The following is a 25,434-nucleotide window of genomic DNA, read 5'->3' as shown; positions in this document are numbered from 1 at the left end:
AATACCTAAAATCACAGAAAAACACACAAACTCATAGTAAAGTCCAAAAATATGAATTTAACATAAAAACTAATAAAAACATCCCTAAAAGTAACTAGATCCTACTAAAAACATACTAAAAATAATGCCAAAAAGCGTATAAATTATCCGCTCATCACAACACCAAACTTAAATTGTTGCTTGTCCCCAAGCAACTGAAAATAAAATAGGATAAAAAGAAGAGAATATACTATAAATTCCAAACTATCAATGAAACATAGCTCCAATCAGATGAGCGGGACTTGTAGCTTTTTGCCTCTTGAATAGTTTTGGCATCTCACTTTATCCATTGAGGTTCAGAATGATTGGCATCTATAGGAACTCAGAGTTCAGATAGTGTTATTGATTCTCCTAGTTCAATATGTTGATTCTTGAACACAGCTACTTTATGAGTCTTGGCCGTGGCTCTAAGCACTTTGTTTTCCAGTATTACCACCGGATACATAAATGCCACAGACACATAATTGGGTGAACCTTTTCAGATTGTGACTCAGCTTTGCTAAAGTCCCTAATTAGAGGTGTCTAGGGTTCTTAAGCACACTCTTTTTTTGCTTTGGACCTTGACTTTAACCGCTCAGTCTCAAGTTTTCACTTGACACCTTCACGCCACAAGCACATGGTTAGGGACAGCTTGGTTTAGCCGCTTAGGCTAGGATTTTATTCCTTTAGGCCCTCCTATCTACTGATGCTCAAAGCCTTAGGATCCTTTTTATTTACCCTTGCCTTTTGGTTTTAAGGGTTATTGGCTTTTTGCTCTTGCCTTTTGGTTTTAAGAGCTTTTGGCTTTTTCTGCTTGCTTTTTCTTTTTCTTTCTATTTTTTTTTCGCCATTTTTTTTCTTTTTTTTTTCTGCAAGCTATTTGTATTCACTGCTTTTTCTTGCTTCAAGAATCATTTTTATGATTTTTCAGATTATCAAATAACATGTCTCCTTGTCATCATTCTTTCAAGAGCCAACATATTTAACATTCATAAACAACAACTTCAAAAGACATATGCACCGTTCAAGCATTCATTCAGAAAACAAAAAGTATTGTCACCACATCAATATAATTAAACTAAGTTCAAGGATAAATTCGAAACTCATGTACTTCTTGTTCTTTTGAATTAAAAACATTTTTCCTTTAAGAGAGGTGATGGATTCATAGGACATTCATAACTTTAAGACAAAGTTACTAAATACTAATGATCATGTAATAAGACACTAACATAGATAAGCACTTAATGTAAAGAAAACGAAAAACAGAAAATTTGAGAACAAGGAATGAGTCCACCTTAGTGATGGTGACGTTTCCTTCTTGAGGAACCAATGATGTCCTTGAGCTCTTCTATGTCTCTTCCTTGTCTTTGTTGCTCCTCCCTCATTGCTCTTTGATCTTCTCTAATTTCATGAAGGATGATGGAGTGCTCTTGATGTTCCACCCTTAATTGTCCCATGTTGGAACTTAATTCTCCTAGGGAGGTGTTGATTTGCTCCCAAAAATTCTGTGGAGGAAAGTGCATCCCTTGAGGCATCTCAGGGATTTCTTGGTGATGAGCTTCTTCATGCGTCCCTTGAGATCCATGAATAGGCTCTCTTGTTGGCTCCATCCTTTTCTTAGTGATGGGCTTGTCCTCATCAATGAGGATATCTCCCTCTATGTCAATCTCAGCCGAATTGCATAGATGGCAAATGAGGTGAGGAAGAGCTAACCTTGCCATAGTGGAGGACTTGTTAGCCACCTTGTAGAGTTCTTGAGGTATAATCTCATGAACCTCCACCTCTTCTCCAATCATGATGCTATGGATCATGATGCCCCAGTCTATAGTAACTTCAGACCGGTTGCTAGTGGGAATGATTGAGCGTTGAATGAACTCCAACCATCCTCTAGCTACAGGCTTAAGGTCCAATCTTCTTAGTTGAACCGGTTTGCCTTTTGAGTCAATCTTCCATTGAGCTCCTTCCACACATATGTCCATGAGGACTTGGTCCAACCTTTGATCAAAGTTGACTCTTCTTGTGTAGGGGCGTGTGTTTTCTTCCATCATTGGCAAGTTGAACGCCAACCTCACATTTTCCGGACTGAAATCTAAGTAGTTCCCCCGGACCATGGTAAGATAATTCTTTGGGTTCGGGTTCTTACTTTGATCATGGTTCCTGGTGATCCATGCATTAGCATAGAACTCTTGATCCATTAGAATTCCGACTTGTTGGATGGGTTTTGTTAGAACTTCCCAACCTCTTCTTTGGATTTCATGTCGGATTTTCGGATACTCATTTCTCTTGAGTTTAAAAGGGACCTCAGGGATCACCTTTTTCTTGGCCACAACATCATAGAAGTGGTCTTGATGGGCTTTAGAGACGAATCTTTCCATCTCCCATGACTCAGAGGTGGAAGCTTTTGTCTTCCCTTTCCCTTTTCTAGAGGATTCTCCGGTCTTAGGTGCCATCAATGGTAATGGAAAAACAAAAAGCTTATGCTTTTACCACACCAAACTTAGAATATTGCTCGCCCTCGAGCAAGAGAAGAAAGAAAAGAAGAAGAAGAAGAAGAAGATATGGAAGAGAGGGAGAGAGGGTTGTGTTTCGGCCAAGAAGGGGATGAGAGGGTTGTGTTGTGTGAGAATGAAGAAGAATGGAGAGGTTTATATAGTGGAGGGAGAGGGGTTAAGGTTCGGCCATATGGGGTAGGTTTGGGTGGGAAAGTGATTTTGAATTTTGAAGGTAGGTGGGGTTTATGAGGTAGGTTTATGGGGAAGAGTGGATGGATGTGAGTGGTGAAGGGGTAGTAGGGAAGAGAGCTTGATGTGATTGGTGAAGGGTTTTGGGGAAAGGTGTTTATTGGGAAGAAAGGATGAACATTGAGAAGAGGGAAGAGTATGAGTGGAGGTAGGTGGGGATCCTGTGGGGTCCACAAATGCTGAGATGGTCCTGTGGGGTCCACAGATCCTGAGGTGTCAAGGAATTGCATCCCTGCACCAATTAGGCATGTAAAATGCCTTTGCATGCAATTCTGGCGTTTAAACGCCGAATTGGTGCTTGTTCTGGGCGTTCAGCGCCCAGATGCAGCATGTTTCTGGCGTTGAACGCCAGTTCTATGCTTGTTTCTGGCATTCAGCGCCAGCTTTCCTCAGTGTGCATTCCTAGCGTCTGAACGCCAGGATGCTGCTTGTTTTGGGCGTTCAACGCCAGATCCATGCTCTGTTCTGGCATTGAACGCCAGCCAGATGCTCCTTACTGGCGTTTAAACGCCAGTAAGTCCTTCCTCCAGGGTGTGATTTTTCTTCTGCTGTTTTTGATTTTGTTTTTGATTTTTCTATTTATTTTGTGACTCCAAATGATCATGAACCTAATAAAACATGAAAGAACAATAAAACAAAAATAAAATTAGATAAATAAAAATTGGATTGCCTCCCAACAAGCGCTTCTTTAATGTCAATAGCTTGACAGTGGGCTCTCATGGAGCCTCACAGATGTTCAAAGCATTGTTGAGACTTTCCAACACCAAACTTAGAGTTTGGATATGGGAGTTCAACACCAAACTTAGAGTTTGGTTGTGGCCTCCCAACACCAAACTTAGAGTTTGATTGTGGGGGCTCTGTATGACTCTGTTTTAAGAGAAGCTTATTGTGCCTCTTTTCCATGTTTACAGAAGGATGACCTTGAGTTTTAAACACAAGGGAGTCCTCATTCAATTGAAGGACTAGTTCACCTCTGTCTACATCAATCACAGCTCTTGCTGTGGCTAGGAAGGGTCTTCCAAGAATGATGAATTCATCCTCATCCTTCCCAGTATCCAGGATTATAAAATCAGCAGGGATGTAAAGGCCTTCAACCTTTACTAACACGTCCTCTACTTGTCCATAAGCCTCTTTTCTTGAGTTGTCTGCCATCTCTAATGAGATTCTGGCAGCTTGCACCTCAAAGATTCCCAGTTTCTCCATTACAGAGAATGGCATGAGGTTTATTCCTGACCCAAGGTCATATAGAGCCTTCTCAAAGGTTATGGTGCCTATGGTACAAGGTATTAGGAACTTTCCAGGATCCTGTTTCTTCTGAGGCAATCTCAGTTGATCCAATGCATTTAGTTCATTGGTGAACAGGGGAGGTTCATCTCCCCAAGTCTCATTACCAAATAAATTGGCATTCAGCTTCATGATTGCACCAAGGAACTTGGCAACTTGCTCTTCAGTAACATCTTCATTCTCTTCAGAAGAGGAATACTCATCAGAGCTCATGAAGGGCGTAAGGAGGTTTAATGGAATCTCTATGGTCTCTAGATGAGCCTCAGAGTCCTTTGGTTCCTCAAAGGGAAACTCCTTGTTGATCACTGGACGTCTCAGGAGGTCTTCCTTCTTGGGATTCACGTCCTCCCCTTCCTTCTTGGATTCGGCCATGATGGTTATATCAATGGCCTTGCACTCTCCTTTTGGATTTTCTTCTGTATTGCTTGGGAGAGCATTAGGAGGGGTTTTAGTGATCTTCTTACTCAGCTGGCCCACTTGTGCCTCCAAATTTCTAATGGAGGATCTTGTTTCATTCATGAAACTCACAGTGGCCTTAGATAGATCAGAGACTAAGTTTGCTAAATTAGAGGTATTTTGTTCAGAGTTCTCTGTCTGTTGCTGAGTGGATGATGGAAAAGGCTTACTATTGCTAAACCTGTTTCTTCCACCATTATTAAAGCCTTGTTGAGGCTTTTGTTGATCCTTCCATGAGAGATTTGGGTGATTTCTCCATGAGGGATTATAGGTGTTTCCATATGGTTCACCCATGTAATTCACCTCTACTATTGCAGGGTTTTCAGGATCTTAAGCTTCTTCTTCAGAAGATGCCTCTTGAGTACTGTTGGATGCAGCTTGGATTCCATTCAGACTCTGAGAAATCATATTGACTTGCTGTGTTAATATTTTATTCTGAGCCAATATGGCATTCAGAGTATCAATTTCAAGAACTCCCTTCTTCTGAGGCGTCCCATTACTCACAGGATTCCTCTCAGAAGTGTACATAAACTGGTTATTAGCAACCATGTCAATAAGTTCTTGAGCTTCTGCAGGCGTTTTCTTTAGGTGAATGGATCCACCTGCAGAAGTATCCAATGACATCTTAGCTAATTCAGACAGACCATCATAGAATATATCCAGGATGGTCCATTCTGAAAGCATGTCAGAAGGACACTTTTTGGTCAGTTCCTTGTATCTCTCCTAAGCTTCATAGAGGGATTCACCTTCTTTCTGTCTGAAGGTTTGAACATCCACTCTAAGCTTACTCAGCTTTTGAGGAGGAAAGAACTTGACTAAGAAAGCCTTGACCAGCTTATCCCAAGAGTTCAGGCTATCTTTGGGTTGAGAATCCAACCACACTCTAGCTTTGTCTCTTACAGCAAACGGGAAAAGCATGAGCCTGTAGACTTCAGGATCTACTCCATTAGTCTTAACAGTATCACATATCTACAAGAATTCAGTTAAGAACTGAAAAGGATCTTCATATGGAAGTCCATGAAACTTGTAGTTTTGTTGCATCAGAGAAACTAATTGAGGCTTAAGCTCAAAATTGTTTGCTCCAATGGTAGGGATGGAGATGCTTCTTCCATGTAAGTTGGAATTTGGTGCAGTAAAGTCACCAAGCATCCTCCTTGCATTATTATTATTTTTGGCTGCCATCTCCTCTTCCTGTTAGAAAATTCCTGTAAGGTTGTCTCTGGATTGTTGTATTTTAGCTTCTCTTAGTTTCTTTTTCAGAGTCCTTTCAGGTTCAGGATCTGCTTCAACAAGAATGTTCTTGTCCTTACTCCTGCTCATATGACAAAGAAGGGAATAACAAAGAAAATATGAAATCCTCTATGTCACAGTATAGAGATTCTTTTATGTGAGTAGAAGAAGCAAATAATGTAATGTAAGAAAAGAGAAGGGAGGAGAATCCAAACACAAGGGTGAGGAGAGCAGAGATATGAGATGAAGAGAATTGTTAGTAAGTAATTAAATAAATAGAAGAGGGTGAGGGAGAAGAGAATTTCGAAAATAATTTTTTTTTAAAAGGAGTTGATGATTTTCGAAAATTAAGATAAAATTAAAATTAAAATTAAAAATTGAAACAATTAATTAATTAAAAGAATTTTTGAAAAAGAGGGAGGTATTTTCGAAAATTAGAGAGGGATAGTTAGTTAGGTAGTTTTGAAAAAGATAAGAAACAAACAAAAAGTCAATTAATTAGTTGAAAAAGATTTGAAATTCAATTTTGAAAAGATAAGAAGATATGAAGTTAGAAAAGATATTTGAAAAAGATAGGATAAAAAGATATTTTTGAAAAGATATGATTGAAATTAGTTTTGAAAAAGATTTGATTTTAAAAATCAAAATTAATGACTTGACTCACAAGTAATCACAAGATATGATTCTAGAACTTAATGTTTGAATCTTTCTTAACAAGCAAGTAACAAACTTGAAATTTTTGAATCAAAACATTAATTTTTGATGATATTTTCGAAAATTATGAAATAAAATTAAGAAAAAAATTTTGAAAATTTTTTTTTTAAATTTTCGAAAATAAATAAGAGAAATGAAAAAGATTTGATTTTTGAAAAAGATTTTGAAAAAGATAAGATTTTTAAATTGAAAATTTGATTTGACTCATAAAAACAACTAGATTTTAAAAATTTTTGAAAAAGTCAATCCAAATTTTCGAAATTTATGAGTGAAAAAGGGAAAGATATTTTTTGAATTTTGAATTTTTAATGATGAAAGAGAAAAACATGAAAATGATGTAATGCATGAAAATTTTGGATCTAAACATGTGATACATGCAAGAACACCATGAATGTCAAGTTGAACACCAAGAACACTTTGAATGTCAAGATGAACATCAAGAACTTATTTTTGAAAAATTTTCAAGAAAAGAAAACATGCAAGACACCAAACTTAGAAATTTTTCATGTATAGACACTATGAATGCAAGAATGCATATGAAAAATAAGAAAAGACACAAAACAAGAAAAGATGAAGATCAAACAAGAAGACTGGCTAAGAACAACTTGAAGATCATGAAGAACACTATGAATGCATGAACTTTCGAAAAATGCATAAAAATTTTTTTTTTAGAAAAAATGCAATTGATACCAAACTTAAAAATTGGGATTTTATGATTTTATTAATTTTTTTGGATTTTTGTATATTTTTATTTTTTTTGAAAATTATTTGAAGAAGAAAAATAAAGATTTCAAAATTTTTAATATGAATTCCAGGAATCTTGTGCTCTTTAGTCTAAAGCTCCAATCTGAGGGTTAGACATGGCTTAATAACTAGCCAAGCTTTAGTATGCTATTACATGCATTGAAGTGATTAGTTGAATCCTCAGTCCAAAGGAATTTGGACATGGCTTTACAGCCAGCCAGGATTCAACAAATCATCAGGAAACACTAGAATTCATTCTTAAAAATTCTGAAATAATTTTCGAAAACAAAAGAAAAAAATATTTTTTTTTCGAATATTAATTGGGAAAAACGAAAAAAAGAAGAAAATACTTTTGAAAAATTTTTGAAAACTTTTTGAAAATAAAATAAGAAGAAAATTACCCAATCTGAGCAACACGATGAACCGTCAGTTGTCCAAACTCGAACAATCCCCGGCAACGGCGCCAAAAACTTGGTGTGTGAAATCGTGATCATTCCATTCCTTGGTAACGGCGCTAAAAACTCAATACGCACGTTCATGATCTTATATCAGTTTCACAATTTCGTACAACTAACCAGCAAGTGCACTGGGTCGTCCAAGTAATAAAACCTTACGTGAGTAAGGGTCGATCCCACGGAGATTGTCGGCTTGAAGCAAGCTATGGTCACCTTGTAAATCTCAGTCAGGCGGATATCAAATGGTTATGGAGTTTTCGAATAATAATAAACAAACAGAAAATAAAGATAGAAATACTTATGTAATTCATTAGTGAGAATTTCAGATAAGTGTATAGAGATGCTTTCGTTCCTCTGAACCTCTGCTTTCCTGCTGTCTTCATCCAATCATTCCTACTCCTTTCTATGGCAAGCTTTCTGTAAGGGCATCACCGTTGTCAATGGCTACATCCCATCCTCTCTGTGAAAAAGGTCCAAATGCTCTGTCACGGCACGGCTAATCATCTGGAGGTTCTCAATCATACTGGAATAGGGTTCACCCTCCTTTTGCGTCTGTCACTACGTCCAGCACTCGCGAGTTTGAAGTTCGTCACAGCCATCCCTTCCCAGATCCTACTCGGAATACCACAGACAAGGTTTAGACTTCTCGGATCTCAGGAATGGCCATCCATGGGTTCTAACTTATACCACGAAGATTCTAATATCTCAGACTCGGTCCTCTGTATTAGATATCTAAGAGATACTCATTCTAGCTTGTTTGCATGTAGAACGGAAGTGTTTGTCAGGCACGCGTTCATAAGTGAGAATGATTATGAGCGTCACATAATCATCACATTCATCATGTTCTTGAGTGCGAATGGATATCTTAGAAGCGGAATAAGTTGAATTGAATAGAAAACAGTAGTACTTTGCATTAAATCATGAGGAACAGCAGAGCTCCACACCTTAATCTATGGAGTGTAGAAATTCTACCGTTGAAAATACATAAGTGATTAAGGTCCAGGCATGGCCGAATGGCCAGCCCCCAAACGTGATCAATATGATCCAAAGATTAACTAAAAACCATAAGATCTTCTAAATATAATAGTAAAAAGTCCTATTTATACTAAACTAGCTACTAGGGTTTACAGAAGTAAGTAATTGATGCATAAATCCACTTCCGGGGCCCACTTGGTGTGTGTTTGGACTGAGCTTGAAATTTACACGTGAAGAGGCTTCTTTTGAAGTTGAACGCCAAGTTGTAACGTGTTTTTGGCGTTCAACTCTGGTTCGTGACGTGTTTCTGGCGTTTAACTCCAGACTGCAGCGTAGAACTGGCATTCAACGCTCTTTTGCGTCATTTAAACTCGGCCAAAGTATGGAGTATTATATATTTCTGGAAAGCCCTAGATGTCTACTTTCCAACGCAATTGGAAACGCGCCATTTTGAGTTCTGTAGCTCCAGAAAATCCACTTTGAGTGCAGGGAGGTCAGAATCCAACAGCATCAGCAGTCCTTCTTCAACCTCTGAATCTGATTTTTGCTCAAGTCCCTCAATTTCAGCAAGAAAATACCTGAAATCACAGAAAAACACACAAACTCATAGTAAAGTCCAAAAATATTAATTTAACATAAAAACTAATAAAAACATCCCTAAAAGTAACTAGATCCTACTAAAAACATACTAAAAACAATGCCAAAAAGCGTATAAATTATCCGCTCATCACTCGCAACAACAAGAAGGTATGTCGGCTGTGAAGTGAATGATGGAGTTGTTGGTGTAGGCGGTGTTGCTAAGGATGTGGCCTCTGTGAAAGTAATAGCGGGTGCTCTGCGGCCTAGAGGCCTAAACCGCTTGCCATGCGGAATAATCTTCTTGCGGTCGGCAATTGGTGGTCTCTCATCCTGGGGCTCCCAAGGCACCTCAGCCCGGTGAGCCATCAAACATGGGAATGCCAAGGTGCCTCTGACATGTACTCTGGACATATACCTCCTGATGAGTCTTGGAAGGTACGGTCCTTTCCTTCCAAGACACACCAAATACGAATAATCATGTCTGCTGGTACCTCTGACTTGTGAGTGCTAGGCATGACGTAGTTGCTCAATATCTGTTGCCACAACCTTGCCTTATCATTCAGATAATCAATCCTGAATCCCCGTGGAGTCGGCTTCGACTTCCCGAATACCCACGGAACGCCAGGATGGATAACTACAGTACGACGGATGGCATTCCAATCAAAATCCATAAATCTGATAGCCTCCTCAGCCTTCTGAAAACCATCTTTATCCGGAAATGGAGGATCTCTTCTATCGCTTCTTCTGTGACCTGTTTGCCCCGAAGCTGAACTGCATCAAGGGTCGTCCGATAATAGTTGGAATAAAACTTCGAACCCATTATGTGTTCACTTCTACCAGCTCTCTGTCCAAAAACACCCAAATTGAACAACGCGGTTGTGTGTTTCTGGATAGAGAGCTGGTAGAAGTGAACCATCATGGGTCGAGAGTTTTATTCCAACTATTATCGAACGATCCTTGATGTAGTTCAGCTTCGGGCAAACAGATTCTGGTCACAGAGGAAGCGATAGAAGAGATCTTCTATTTCTGGCCGAAAACAGAGGATAAAGATGGTTTTCAGAAGACTGAGGAGGTTATCAGATTTATGAATTTTGATTGGAATACCGTCCGTCATACTGTAACTATCCATCCCGATGTTTCATGGGTATTAGGGAAGTCGAAGCCGACTCCACGGGGCCTCAGGATTGATTATCTGAATGATGAGACTAGATTGTGGCAACAGATATGGAGCAACTACGTCATGCCTAGCACTCACGAGTTGGAGGTACCAGCAAACATGATTATTCTTGTTTGGTGGGTCTTAGAAGGAAAGGACCTGTACCTTTCAAGAATCATCAGGAGGTATATGTCCAGAGTACATGTTAGAGGCACCTTGGCATTCCCATGTTTAATCACTCAGATGGCTCACCGGGCTGAGGTGTCTTGGGAGCCTCATCGATTGCCGACCGTTATTCCACACGGCAAGCGGTTTGGACCCCTAGGCGTAGAGCACCTGCTATTATTTCCACAGAGACGGCCACATCCTCAACAACACCTTTAGCACCTCCTACACCAGCAGCTCCATCATTCGCTTCACAGCTGACATACCTTCTTGTGCAGCGCCTCTTCGAGCGTATAGATCGCACATCTAAAGTTGATTATGACTTTCGGGCGTACCGACATCCCCTCTGAGCCTGACACACCTTCAGAGCGCTCTGATGAGGAGGAGGCCCAGCATGAGGAGACTCAAACACCTAAATAACAATGCAGAGATGGGTGCCATCACAGGCAGAGGATAGGTGCAGCTCCGGCCGAGGGAATCGCAGTTTGAGCCAGAAAGCGTCGACCCCATTCAAATAATAATGAAAGAGCCTCTTAGCCCTAATAAAGCCAAGGCGACCATAGAGTGCCAATGCTCCTTTGTTTGTAACTTCTGATTCCAGAGTAACTTCTTCACAACCAGATTCCATCATCACCTTAATAGACCTAGTACCAAGTTCTGTAGCAATGCCTTTTCCTAGGGCTTTATCACAACCAACATGGCAATGTATCCTCTTGGAAACGTTTCGATGGTCGCCCATCTTACAAACCACCGTGCTGACACATTTACCCTTGTGGAATGCCAAGAAAGAGAGATGAGGCCAGAGATAGACAAAGTAACGATACGTGAATATAGAGTAAGGCTCACTGAGTTCTTGGTCGACTAGGTTCATGATAAGGGGGAGGTGGTGCTCGCCACCATAACTAACATACTCGATCTCCGATGCATCACAATCCACTTTCTTTATTTCTAAGTCTTCTTTGGTGCTTGTTTCCATGATGTCTCTTCTTTGTCCTCCTTGTTTTCGTCTTGCCTATTGCTTTGATATTCTTCTTGCATTGGAAGACAATTGTAACATTTAGAGCTAAAACCTTGAATTAACTCTTCAAAGGTGTGAAACATCGATTTTATTCAAGATCCATGACATCAATCTAGTAATCAAAAGATTAAGTTTTGTTTAAAAGAATCCAAACATCTTTGAACAAATTCTTTTAAGGTTGACGTTAACTAACAAGCTTATCATGAAATTTTTCAAACAATTAATAGCATCGATTTTTTATTAAAATCAAATGAAGCATAAAAGATCCAATAATAAATCACAAACAATATGCCACACAATAAATCATATAACAAGACTTCAATGATGGATATACGTTTCATGATACAAGCAGTAGAAGTAAACCAGTTCTCAAAGAAAGATTAGAGCTACCTAAAATCCAGCTGAAATTGGAACTAAAAATAAAATCAACTAAAATTGAACAAATTTCAATAATGAAGATTTGAAGTACCATACAGAGAAGCAAAAATGAAAAATTAAGAAAAAAAACTTGGACAAATCAACGAAGGAAGAAGCAACGATGTTATATGTGGATCAACAACCGATTATCAGCGAAGAAACCACTACGGTGATCGGCGATGAGGCAACGTGCGAGATGCGAGGTCTCTGAAGCAAGGGAGGGGTGTGCAGTGCAGGCAGTTAGTCACTCAATGTTCTGAAAACTGGACCGGACTGGCCGGTCCGACCGGTTTAACTGTGAACCGAATGCTTTTACGGTTTGGTTTAACCTATAAAACCGTCAGTTATAAAACCGTTTAGAAACTGCTGAACCGGCCGAGAACCGGTTGATTGGACCGAACCGGGAGCCGGCCGGTTTTCCTAAAACGGTGTCATTTCGCGTTTTGGATAAAAGAAAAAATGGGATGCCTTCAGACGTTCAGTGCCTCCTCTCAACTCTTACTCTCACTCTCTCAAGCAGCTCTCTTCCCCCAAGACAAAAATCCTAGCAGACTAGCAGTAGCCTCCACCGCCGCCGCAAAGAGGGAGACACTGCCGTCGTCATTTTTGAGCTCTCCAACTCCTGTTTACTCCAACGCCTCTCAACTTTCACTCTCTCAAATGAAGCTCTCTTCTCCCAAAAAGAAACCCTAGTTTACAGTAGCCTCCACTGCCGCGGCAAGGAGGGAGACAGTGTCGCCGTCCGTCGCGCCGTCGTCGTTCTTAAGCTCTCCAACCCCTATTCACTCCAAGCGTAGCTTCTTTGTCGAGCTTAGCGTTCGTCGTCTGGTCTACCTCTGCTCATCCGCGCTTCTGCTGCCGTCCATCGTCGTGCTTGTTGCTTAGTCACCATCGTCCATCATGCTTAACCACTTTCTCTCATACTCTGCCCAGATTGCTCAGATCGAAGAAGGCAATGGCTTCTCTACTCACTGCTAGTGCTTGTTCTTTTTTTTTGTTTTATTTTTTGTTCAGCAATTATATGGATTATTGAATGATTAATTGATTACTGATTAGCTCTGTTCACTGCTATTGTTCTATTGTTATGTACTGTATTGTTTTTGTGTCTTCTTTGCTGCTGTGCTCTATTGACTGTGGTGCTGTGTTTTTGTTTTCAATTAAATTTTTTCTATGAGAACTTAGTTTTTCCATGCTTGATAAATTGTGCCAATTATGTATTTCTTGAAATTGGTATGACTCTGTAGATTCTAAATAGTGTGCTTCATGTTTCTGATTTCGACAATTTGAGTTGTTTATGAAGCATAATTCACTGTTATTGCAAATGATTCGGGACCACTTTTGAGGTGTGTATGAAGCAGATTACTTGCTGTGTTTGGAGTTGTGTATTAATTAAATTGGTTAATTTGTTATTTGGGTCATGTTACAGCTTGTAGTTAAAGAGTGTTTAAAGTTCCAATATCCACTAATTAGTTGGCAATGTTAATATTATTAATAATATTATTAGTAATACTAATCACAAAGTGAAGAGGAATTGTAGAATTTGTCACATGGGTTTGGAGAGTGATAGTTCTGAGTTTGATATTCCAATTGAATTGGGTTGTGCTTGTAAAGATGATCTTGCTGCTGCCCACAAAGTATGTGCTGAGACATGGTTCAAGATTAAGGGGAATTTGTTAGTATAAAATCCTATCTTTACTTCATTTTTTTCAATAGCAAAATTTATTTTTTGATATTTTTTAATGTTGAATTTGATTGATTATGTGGATATTTTAGACACCCTTTTGTTTATGATTCATGAAATTGAGAATTGAATTGTTTGGTAATGTCCTATATGTATACTTGTGTTATGTCTTGGTGCTAAGTCTGACAAATATTCTCAATTACTTACTGCTATGGTTTTCTTCTTGAACGGAATTTTATTTTTCCAAAAGAAATCATAGAGGATTATGGTTGTGAATTGTTTAACTGAGTGATGAGTGTAAAGCTGAAGATGATGATGACAAAAGTGCTCGAAAACATGTTTTAAGAGTGTTTTAAAAAAAATTTGAGTTTGTATTTTGATAAGATTATATGGTAGAAGATATTTTAAGATTTATATTAGACTATAATTATATTTTAGGATGTATATTTATAATTTATTTATTATTTTATTCTAAAATAATTTTTTCAGTTGAACCACGATTAAACCGATTATACCAATAAATCAATGACTAGAGCGGTTCGATGACCGGTTCGATTTTCCGAACCTTGCAGGCACTTGAGGGAGATAAACTGTAAGAGCTGACAAAAAAAAAGTTACATGGTTCATGGGCTGGCCCACTTATGCAAACCAAAAAAGACCCATTCGACAAAAAAACGCTTTTCTTACTTCTAATTTTTTAAGCAACGCGTGGAGGGCGCGGCAGAGGAAGCCAGCTTCCAGAGGCAGAAACTGAATGGGCATATCGTTCAGAAGACGATGACGGCGACGGAAGTTCAAGGTCGTCCTCCTTGGCGCAGCGACGGCAGCGTTAAGCAACTAATGATCTGTAATGCAGCTAGCAGAACCGGATTTGGGGTGGAAAAGCGAGATCTCTGCCAAATCGAACAAGAGGCAAGGGGGCAGAACTTCAATCCCCGAAGAAAAAGGGCTTCAATCGTACTCTTAGGTGGGGAGTGGCAGCTGGCGATCTCACATGCATCGGCGACGAAGGTTTGGTGATAGCAAAAAAGGAATCTGATTGAAGAAGGGAGTGGAGATGTCGTGTGCTTCAGAGCGATGGTTACGGCGGTGGTGGTCTGGCGATGTTTTGACGCCGGTGGTGGGTGACGGCACCTGTTTGGCGGCATTGGTCGGAGAAGGATTTGCTCAGAAGGGGTGGTACACTGGTATGTGAGCGGGGTAGAACCGTAGGAGAGTATGGGTGGGTCGGGTTCAGGGGCGGGTTTCTGGACGGATTGGGTTCTCTTTTTGCTGGGCTGAGCCCATGACCAAAATTAATTTTTTAAATATTCTACATGTTAGTTAGCTCATATTTTTTTTCATAAACTAAATTAGGTTAAATTTTTAACTAAATAAAACTATTGGCACACCATCACCCGCCACCAATGATATAATTATCATCCTAATATGTAATAACCATAATTTAGAATAAAAATAAAATTTTTATTTTATAGCCATGATTTTCAAATAAAGATATCTTTAATTCATATTTGAGTTAGGATATTTTTTTTGTGACTAGTTAGGATATAATATATACTTTTAGCCAAAAACCTGCCAACTTTTGTTGGGTTTAGAACATGAAGCCCAGTCCACTTCAGCAACATCCCAAATTAACTTAGCTAAACATAATTAACCTAACTGAACCATCTCTTCTCTTTTCCTTTCACCCTTTTACCGTATTAGACCTCCATTACCATACACGGCTGTGCCACACAACCAGCCTCATCGCGTGGCGTTCTCCTCTGCCATCGACAGCCGCTGTGCCTCGGTCCACATCGTGCGGGCAACATCAATTCTCCATAGCTAGCTACAGAACGCCGCAAAGGTTCTCTCTCGTCGACTTGGTCATTGGCGCGTCAGTCAGAATCACGCCCATCTCCGCCGCAACGACGTCGTGCCACCCAGTTGCGAGGAAGAAGGCGGTTCTGCTTGTCGCAAAGAGTGCGCCATTGCTGCTGCATGTCGGTGTAGGCGGCGCCATTGAAGCATCTCTTCCCTGCTACCACGAACGACAGAACGTCCCTGCCCCAGCCTCAAAACATCCCTTGCGAGAACTAATTGGTGAGTGTTTAGTATTTGGAGTTGATTGATATCTGTTTTTGAATACCACGGTTTACAAGTTGTGGGATATTGCCTTTGATTTGGTTATAAATATGGCTTTGTTAGATGTTGCTGTTGATTGCATCAGACGATTTTGTTAGTAGTTTTGGCTATAGTGTTTCATTTTGCTAGATGATTCTTTTTTACTATATTTGGGGATTAGTAATGAGATCATGGCTTTTGAATGACATTCAAATTGTGGTATTTCATATTCCAAAACATGAACTTGAGCTATGTTTGGGTATCACTAAACTCAGCCCCTATTAGCTATGAATAGCAATATGAACTTGAGATGTTTGTGTGTGTAGCCATTGTGTGATCCTAGCTTGCTTGTTTAATTAATATTTTTTTTTCTGTTCTAAATATGATAAATATGTCCAATTAACTCTTAGGCAATTGTTTAGGGGAATATTGTAATTGATTATATTGTGCACATATGAATGTTTGTTGATTTAAGTAGTTGAGGAAAGACGGTGATTTACATAGCATGACTAGTATTTTAATTCATTTGAACATTCACTTAGGTAAGAATTTATATTAGATTTGCATTCTTTAGTAGATACGGTAAGTGAATGGAGGAATCAAAAGCTTCTCTCCACTCAGATATTTAGCATTTTATAAATGAGAAGATTATACATGCTTACAAGGTGATAGTTAAGCATGCGGTCACAAAAATAAGAGATGGTGATGTTCTTCTTGCTTATGGATTGTCATTGGCCGTTGAAATGATACTCTTACATGCACATAAATAAGGAAAACATACATAGGTTATAGGAAAAATTTTGCTTCGGAGGTTGGTGGAGAAAGGTCTTAACTGTACATAAACATTTTTTTAATTATTAAACATTGGGTGATTTTTCCATTCATGCAACATGTCTCTGGCATTCAAAAAAGTTTATACTTTTGGTCATTTATTTGAATAATTGATTTCTGTTTGCACTTTTTTTTTAATGCGGTTTTGGGAGTTAAGTAACAAAAAGGATTAGAGTTGGTTTAATTTTGTTTGCTTATCTATGCTAAGGTTAAGGAAGTGTGGTTGTAGTCGATGTGAAACCCTTGCTAAATTGTTGGATGTTGTTAAATTGCTGTAACTAGAGATTGGATGTTACTGAAATTAGGGACTGAAAGATGATGTTATTAGGAGTTGGATTTTGCTGAATTGCATGTGGTTTGGGATTTTCGAAAAAGAGAAAGTTAGTTATAAGTTAGTTTATTTCTTTTTTTTTTTCAACTTTAAATTTGGTCTGAATGGAATTATTTAAAATTGCAGTATTAAAATGTGATTTTTTTGGACAGATTTGATGGAGGTTTAAGTACATCTATTGGTATCTATGATTTGATTATCTTGTTGGACAACTATATGGTTATTGTATTATAGATTGAAGGCTTTTTTTTTTTTTTAAATCATGGATTGGATGATTTATTCATTTATGCAACATGGCCATCGCATTCAAAAAGTTTGGACTTTTGGTCTTTTGTTTGGATAGCCTGAATTGTGTTTGAGTCTTTTTTTTTTTTTTTTTTGCGGTTTGGGAGTTAAGCAATAAAAAGACAATACTTGGTTTAATTTTGTTTGCTTATCTATGCTAAGGTTCAGTTACTGTTGTTGTAGTCGATGTGATTTACCCTTTCTAAATTGTTGGATGTTATTGAATTGTTGTAATTAGAGATTAGATGTTTCTGAAATTGGAGAGCGAATGATGCTGTTAATAGGAGTCGGATTTTGAATGTTGCTGGTCTCTTAATAGTGGTTTGGAATTTGGATGATGAAATTATATTAAATTTAGTCTAATTTTGGTCGAACTTAATTTTCGTCCATAGTCGTGGTCCACGAGTCAATTTATATGGAACTCTGAAATCGTTTCTACTACCCTTCTTGTAGTTTACTACTTGTTAAATCATGTTTCCTATATGCAAATTTATCTGTTTTCTTTCCAACCCTTTATACCCCGGAACCTACACTTGATGTAATTTGTGTAAATTAAGAACCTCTTCTGGAGGTTTTCTTTTCATGTTGAACATCTACTTTAATTTTTCATGTATTTAAAAATGAACTTCATGCAATTTGATATATACTGCGTCTAATGTTGGTTTAATATGTTATTAATTGATATGGGTTTCGTATAGCATGATCAACAATGTTTAATTGAGAACTCTTTTGATGTTGTCTCTAATCTTTGTATGCAGTTTCCATTAAAGGATTTTGGGCTATTTCTTGTGAAACTGCAGCAGGATTGTTTTGCAGAAAAGTCCACCAACATGGGGAAAAAGGTAAAATGATGTCTACCATTCTCATTTTAACATTCCACATGCTCCTATGTGTGACTTACAGCTAGTGTTACAATTAACAAAAATTGTTATAGTCGCGATGCTCGCCCATCTACATACATGACATGATGAGCACATTATCTAAAAACAACTCCGTTGAGAAGCTTGCGGAGATTGATGAGATCGGATTCGAATTCTTGAGGCTTGTTCCAAATTGGTCGGTGAAGCAAGCCATCATGGTTCACCTGGCTGAGTCGTATCAAGTTAAGCCAAGAACTTTTATACTTGACATTGGCAACATCCGCCTCAATGCCGAGTTAATCGGGAGGGTCGTCGGCATTCTGTCTCGAGGTAAGTTCTGCTATCTTAATTCCCTAGTGTGGCGTAGGCGTATTGGCACAAATATCTTTGGGTATAGATATATCACCATGCACTAACACATGAACATGTTGTAGGGGATCCATTCCCAGCCCTGGATGACAGTAATCCGTGCCACGTGGCAATCAAAAAGAGGTTTCATAGACGGACAACAACTGAACTCTGGGATTTAGTTTACAGCTGTCTAATGGCAACAGAATCAGATAGGATGGAGCTCAGGAGATATTTCCTACTATTGGTAATGAAAATTTTCCTGTGCCCCACCACTCAACAGGTAATTTCGCCATAGCACATCTATCCCGTCTTAGATGTTTCTGATCCACGAAGATTCAACTGGCCGTTGCAAACTCTAAAGTGGTTCGACAAGGCAGTCGAGAAGTATAAGCTGAAAGGGAACAAAACTTGTGAAGCCTGCTTGTCGTCATGTTGTTAGGACGCAATGACTATTAGTAAATTCAATATGCCATTTTTTATGTAGAACACAACTTGTAGAAAATAATATTTTATGGTTGAAAATTCACGTATACACCAAAATCACAGCTACATGTACAAACAGAAATAATATTTTCAACCATAAATAAATTTTCTACAAGTTATGTTCTACATAAAAAAACAACATACTGAATTTACTAATAGTCATTGCGTCCTACCAGCATGACGAACATGCAACCTTTACAAGTTTTGTTCCCTTTTAGCTTATACTTTTCGACTGCCTTGTCGAACCACTTTAGAGTTTGCAACGGCCAGTTGAATCTTCGTGGATCAGAAACATCTAAGACGGGATAGATGTGTCATGGCAAAATTACCTATTGAGTGGTGGGGCACAGGAACATTTTCATTACCACCAGTAGAAAATATCTCCTGAACTCCATCCTATCTGATTCTGTTGCCATTGGACAGCTGTAAATTAAATTCCGGAGTTCAGTTGTTGTTTGTCTATGGAACCTCTTTTTGATGGCCACGTGGCACAGATTATTGTCATCCAGGAACATATTCATGTGTTAGTGCATGATGATATATCTATACCCAAAGATATTTGCGCCAATACGCCTACGCCACACTAGGTAATTAAGGTAGTAGAACTTACTTCGAGACGGAATGCCGAAAACCCTCCCGATTAACTCGGCATTGAGGCGGATGTTGCCAATGTCGAGTATAAAAGTTCTTGGCTTAACTTGATACGACTCGGCCAGGTGAACCATGATGGCTTGCTTCACCGACCAATTTGGAACAAGCCTCAAGAATCTAAATCCGATATCATCAATCTCTGCAATCTTCTCAACAGAGTTGTTTTTAGATAGTGTGCTGCTCATCATATCATGTATGTAGCTGGGCGAACATCGCTCTAACAATTTCTGTTAATTATAACATTAGCTATAAGTCACACATAGGAGCATGTGGAATGTTAAAATGAGAATGGTAGACATCATTTTACCTTTTTCCTCATATTGGTGGGCTTTTCTGCAAAACAATTCTGCTGCGGTTTCACAAGAAACAGCCCCGAATCTTTTAATGGAAACTGCATACAAAGATCAGAGGCAACATCAAAAGAGTTCTCAATTAAACATTGTTGATGATGCTAACGAAACTCATATCAATTAATACCATATTAAACTAACATTAGAAGCAGTATATATCAAATTGCACGAGGTTCATTTTTAAACACATGCAAAATTAGAGTAGATGTTCAACATGAAGAGAAAACCGTCTATAGAGGTTCTTAATTTACACAGATTGCATCAAGTGTGGGTTCCGGGGTATAAAGAGTTGGAAAGCAAACAGGTAAATTTGCATATAGGAAACATGATTTAACAAGTAGTAAGCTACAAGAAGGGTAGTAGAAACGATTTCAGAGTTCCATATAAATTGACTCGTGGAGCACGACTAGGGACCAAAATTAAGTTCGACCAAAATTGGACTAAATTTAATATAATTTCATCATCCAAATTCCAAACCACTATTAAGAGACCAACAACATTCAAAATCCGACTCCTAATAACAGCATCATTCGCTCTCCAATTTCAGAAACATCTAATCCCTAGTTACAGCAATTCAACAACATCCAACAATTTAGTAAGAGTAAATCACATCGACTACAACAACAGTAACGGAACCTTAGCATAGATAAGCAATCAAAATTAAATCAAGTATGGTCTTTTTATTACCTAACTCCCAAACTGCAAAATAAAAAAAGGCGCAAACAGAATTCAGGCTATCCAAACAAAAGACCAAAAGTACAAACTTTTTCAATGCGATGGCCATGTTGCATAAATGAATAAATCATCCAATCCATGATTTAAAAAAAGGCCTCCAATCTATAATACAATAACCATACAGTTGTCCAACAAGATAATCAAATCATAGATACCAATAGATGTACTTAAACCTCCATCAAATTTGTCCAAAAAAATCATGTTTTGATACTGCAATTTTAAATAATCCCATTCAGACCAAATTTAAAGTTGAAAAAAAAAGAAATAAACTAACTTATAACTAACTTCCTCTTTTTCGAAAATCCCAAACTACATGCAATTCAGCAAAATCTAACTCCTAATAACATCATCTTTCAGTCCCTAATTTCAGTAACATCCAATCTCTAGTTACAGCAATTTAACAACATCCAACAATTTAGTAAGGGTAAATCACATCGACTACAACCACACTTACTTAACCTTAGCATAGATAAGCAAACAAAATTAAACCAACTCTAATCCTTTTTGTTACTTAACTCCCAAAATCGCATTAAAAAAAAGTGCAAACAGAAATCTGTTATTCAAATAAATGACCAAAAGTATAAACTTTTTCAAATAAATGACTAAAAGTATAAACTTTTTTGAGTGTCAGAAACATGTTGCATGAATGAAAAAATCACCCAATATTTAATAATTAAAAAAATGTGTATGTACAGTTAAGACCTTTCTCCGCCAACCTCCGAAGCAAAATTTTTCCTATAACTTGTGTATGTTTTCCTTATTTATGTGCATGTAACAGTATCATTTCAACAGCCAATGACAATCCATAAGCAAGAAGAACATCACCATCTCTTATTTTTGTGACCGCATGCTTAACTATCACCTTGTAAGCATGTATAATCTTCTCATTTATAAAATGCTCAATATCTAAGTGGAGAGAAGCTTTTGATTCCTCCATTCACTTACTGTATCTACCTAAGGAATGCAAATCTAATATAAATTCTTACCTAAGTGAATGTTCAAATGAATTAAAATACTAGTCATGCTATCACCACTTTCCCTCAACTATTGAAATCAACAAACATTCATATGTGCACAATATAATCCATTATAATATTCCCCTAAACAATTGCCTAAGAGTTAATTGGACATATTTATCATATTTAGAACAGGAAAAAAATATTAATTAAACAAGTAAACTAGGATCACACAATGGTTACACACACAAACATCTCAAGTTCATATTGCTATTCATAGCCAACAGGGGCTGAGTTTAGTGATACCCAAACATAGCTCAAGTTCATGTTTTGGAATATGAAATACCACAATTTGAATGTCATTCAAAAGCCATGATCTCATTACTAATCCCCAAATATAGTAGAAAAGAATCATCTAGCAAAATGAAATACCATAGCCAAAATCTCTAACAAAACCGTCTGATGCAATCAACAACAACATCTAACAAAGCCATATTTATAACCAAATCAAAGGCAACATCCCACAACTTGTAAATATATCAAAATATCATGTATAACACCATCATAAAGACTAAATTCTCTAGTGTCTTTTATTTTTTGGTGCCTTAGTTGCCAAAATTATTTTATAGAGTAAAAAATTAAATATTCAATACTTATTAAATATTAACTATTTAATATTTTTTTAACAAATTAGACACCATGTTTAGAGTACCATAACAATCCCCCGTCATAAAATACTAATAAAGAAACCAACATATCTATATTGAAGAGCAAAATCTATACACACAAATAACAAAAAATTGCATCCACAACAGCACCAACAAAATAATCCAGATCCACTGTAACTGTGAAAACTCATGTTCTAAGTGCAGAGTTGATGATGGTGATAGAGCAGAGTTGAGAGAGAAACGGTTAGAGCATGAAAAAATCAGAAGATGAGAGAATAATGGAATTAATGATGAACCTCAACTGACTCAGTTACACAAAGGTGTTTATATACAGAACCAAAATCAGCAACTAACATCTAACTGTGGTTAGCAAACTCTGGTTAACTTCTAACTCAAGTTAAGCTAATTAACTCTAACTCTTAAATATCTAGCTGCAACAAACTAAGTGAACCAACAGCTAGTTTCATCATAACTAACCAGTCAACTCCTCTCACTACTGGCTGAGTTCTATTGTCCACAGTAACAAAAACAAAAATCCACACAATAGATAATAAATATAGAATCCACCATATCTTTGTCATAAAAATACCAATACACAAGGAAATGCTTCTCTTCTCCGGTTCTTCCGCAATGCATTCTCACCTTGATATAAACTCCAACATTGGAAATTCCCTCTCGTGTTTATTTTCTTTTTTTTCTTGCCTTTTGCCACCAATATTTAGACCATGCTGTTCTGAAGAATTGGTTAATTGCACTTGAGAAACTATGTACTCTCAAATTCATGCTATAATCCCAGAGTTTCTTGGCCAAATCAATATCCCTTCCTTGTGAGAATGCTTTGGCCACATAACCATCCATAAAAAACTCTCCACTTATTCCACTCACTTCCGGATGCAATGCCAAATAGCATATTGTTGCTGCTCCCTAACAGATCAAAACCTTGTCATGATTAATTGTTTTAATCCTTTCTTGGATTTAAATAACACAACAAAGTTCCAATATCTACATTCATAATCATAAATTTAGACCAACCATTCTGTGTCATCTTCTCTAGAAGTAGCATCTTTCTTTATCCCTAATTTCTTTATCCTTTTGGTGATACAAGCTAGTCAAGAGACAATTTGCTGTGTGTTAATATTTTTTGTGAAGGGCCAATTGAGTTGTTGAGACAAATTTTGGTTGTTGAGAAATCGGTTGTTTTCAAGTCCAAATAGCAGTACTGAATAATAACAAAATGGAAATAAAAATGTTTTCATAAAAAATTTACTATAAGGAAGAACAAACACTTTGCAAATAATCTTTAAAAAAAAAAGTTCCAAGGAAAAAACTAAAGAAATGAGCCAGAATGACACCAGACAGGAGGACACATGAACTTTACATCGGATAATAGTCTTTGACAACTTCCATCGTCCCCAAGTCGAAGATGCCAATATCTTGATGTTCGGCATAGTCCACTGCTTTCAATTCTAATAGGTTATCTGTAAAGTAGATTTGATTTCCTTTGGTTTGAATACTTGCAGGAAGCATTTGAACAGAAGAGTTGAGTCCAATCATCAGTACGTAATTTTCCAAACTATCTAGTCTGGACCATTCTTTTTCATTCTTCAATTCATATATATCAAATTTGTAAGTACGAGGAAATAATTCAGGAGTAAAATGTCTCACCAGCATCAATAAACTTCCATTAGCACACCCAACCAAATATTTAATCTGGAAAGGACCCACCGCAGCATCAGAGGGAGGTTTGGCTTCATGAATACCACCTACAGGCCCTGACTTTGTGTTTGTACAAATTCGTATAGCTGGCCATATTGTTCTACTGCATATATCTTCTCTCCAAAAAATATGACATCACGAAACGACGGTTTTCCAGTTGAAAGATCTAACCATCTGTTATCATTTGGTTTATAAAAGGCTAATGTACAACGAGGTTCATATATAGCCACTGCCATAAAATCTTCATTGTCATTGTTAGGACATGAATTTATAATAACCTTCCAAACATGGATCCTATTTATGGAACTGCTCGAATCCCGGTAATCATCCAAATCCAATTCCCGAATAGTATATTCAAAGCCATAATTGTTAGGATTGTAGTCAATTATATCCGGAAAAGTTTGAAGCAAAAACAGAAACAGAAGCAGACACAAAAGCAGAAGAAAAAGAAGTAGAAGCTCAAGCAGAAGCAAAAGCAAAAAACAGAAGCAGAAGCTGAAGCAAGAAGAAGCAGAAAGCAGAGGCTGAAGCAAGAAGCAGAAAAAGAAGCAGAAAGCAGAGGCCGAGGCAAGAAGCAGAAGCAGAAACGGGGAGGCGCAGCGGCGAGGCGAAGAGGTGAGGCGGCGAGGTGCAGCGGCGACAGTGGCGGAGCGCGACGACGAGCTCTCTCCCTGGCTTGAATCTCCTCTCTCCCTCGCGAGCTCTGATTCCCGACGGCGCCGGCGGCCCCCCTCCCCCCCCCTTCCCCTTCCCCTTTCCCCTTTTCCTTTTTCCCCCTTGCGTTCTTTTCTTTTTTAATGGACGATTTTAATACGACATAAAATGTTTGGAACGATTCTAAATAAAAAATTATATGAGAGACCATTTCAATTCTAATTCTAAAAGTTAGAAATCAAAATAATACTTATCCCAAATATGTTCTACAAATAAACACCTTAATTTAATAAAGTATCTTCATGGTTACAAAATAAGAACACTCAATTTTATTAATATATAATATATATGATATATATTGGAAGAAGATCTAAATAGACCTTTGTAAATGCATTTAACATATACATTGAACCTTGGTATATATCTAGGACGATCAATTTGTTCTGCATCTCTGGTAGCTTGAGATGGTGGATCTTGTCTTCATCAAGAGACTGAATATCAAGTAGCATTTCATCAGCAATAGGTAACTGCATGACATGGTAGATCTCCTCATCTTCGTAAATATGAGTACTGGAAGATTCTTCAGGTATCAGTAGCCCAGCCACAAAATCTGGCTGTAGAACTCTGGAAGTTTCAAGCTCCATTGCTTGCAAACTAAACTAAGTTGGATGAAATCATCGTACGAATACATGTGCTCCGCAATTTCCTTCAAGATGTCATGATGAATGTTTGCCCATCCATCAATGTCACCCATATCTCAGACTCAAGCTATGTTATTCTCAGATATCAGGTGAAAAACAAACTGCAGAACCCAGGATTTGTTTGCA

General features: G+C 37.8%; 2 long non-coding RNA genes, 1 other non-coding gene and 1 pseudogene across 4 annotated transcripts; 2 read left to right on the top strand and 2 right to left on the bottom strand.

The window, feature by feature from the left end:
• The first annotated feature begins 5,177 nt into the window (after positions 1 to 5,177).
• Positions 5,178 to 5,285, top strand: LOC112760388 (small nucleolar RNA R71). The gene has a single exon (XR_003180831.1). It is a non-coding gene; the product is annotated as a small nucleolar RNA R71 (small nucleolar RNA).
• Positions 5,286 to 10,929: 5,644 nt separating this feature from the next.
• Positions 10,930 to 12,180, bottom strand: LOC112757527 (N-alpha-acetyltransferase MAK3-like; annotated as a pseudogene).
• Positions 12,181 to 14,313: 2,133 nt separating this feature from the next.
• Positions 14,314 to 18,250, top strand: LOC112755006 (uncharacterized). Its single transcript, XR_011874553.1, has 3 exons — positions 14,314 to 15,715; positions 17,942 to 18,025; positions 18,118 to 18,250. It is a non-coding gene; the product is annotated as an uncharacterized lncRNA (long non-coding RNA).
• A 709-nt stretch (positions 18,251 to 18,959) lies between these two features.
• Positions 18,960 to 24,786, bottom strand: LOC140180379 (uncharacterized). 2 transcript variants are annotated; one of them, XR_011874554.1, is made up of 2 exons: positions 23,270 to 24,786; positions 18,960 to 23,161 (listed from the first exon to the last, which is right to left on the bottom strand). It is a non-coding gene; the product is annotated as an uncharacterized lncRNA (long non-coding RNA). The 2 variants fall into 2 exon arrangements; XR_011874555.1 differs by having other exon boundaries at positions 23,616 to 24,764.
• Positions 24,787 to 25,434: the final 648 nt, after the last annotated feature.

The sequence above is a fragment of the Arachis hypogaea genome, chromosome 16 (genome assembly GCF_003086295.3).
Source record: "Arachis hypogaea cultivar Tifrunner chromosome 16, arahy.Tifrunner.gnm2.J5K5, whole genome shotgun sequence".
Lineage (NCBI taxonomy): Eukaryota > Viridiplantae > Streptophyta > Magnoliopsida > Fabales > Fabaceae > Arachis > Arachis hypogaea.
The sequence above is the reverse complement of the archived record's forward strand: the minus strand, read 5'-3'. Positions and strand labels throughout refer to the sequence as shown.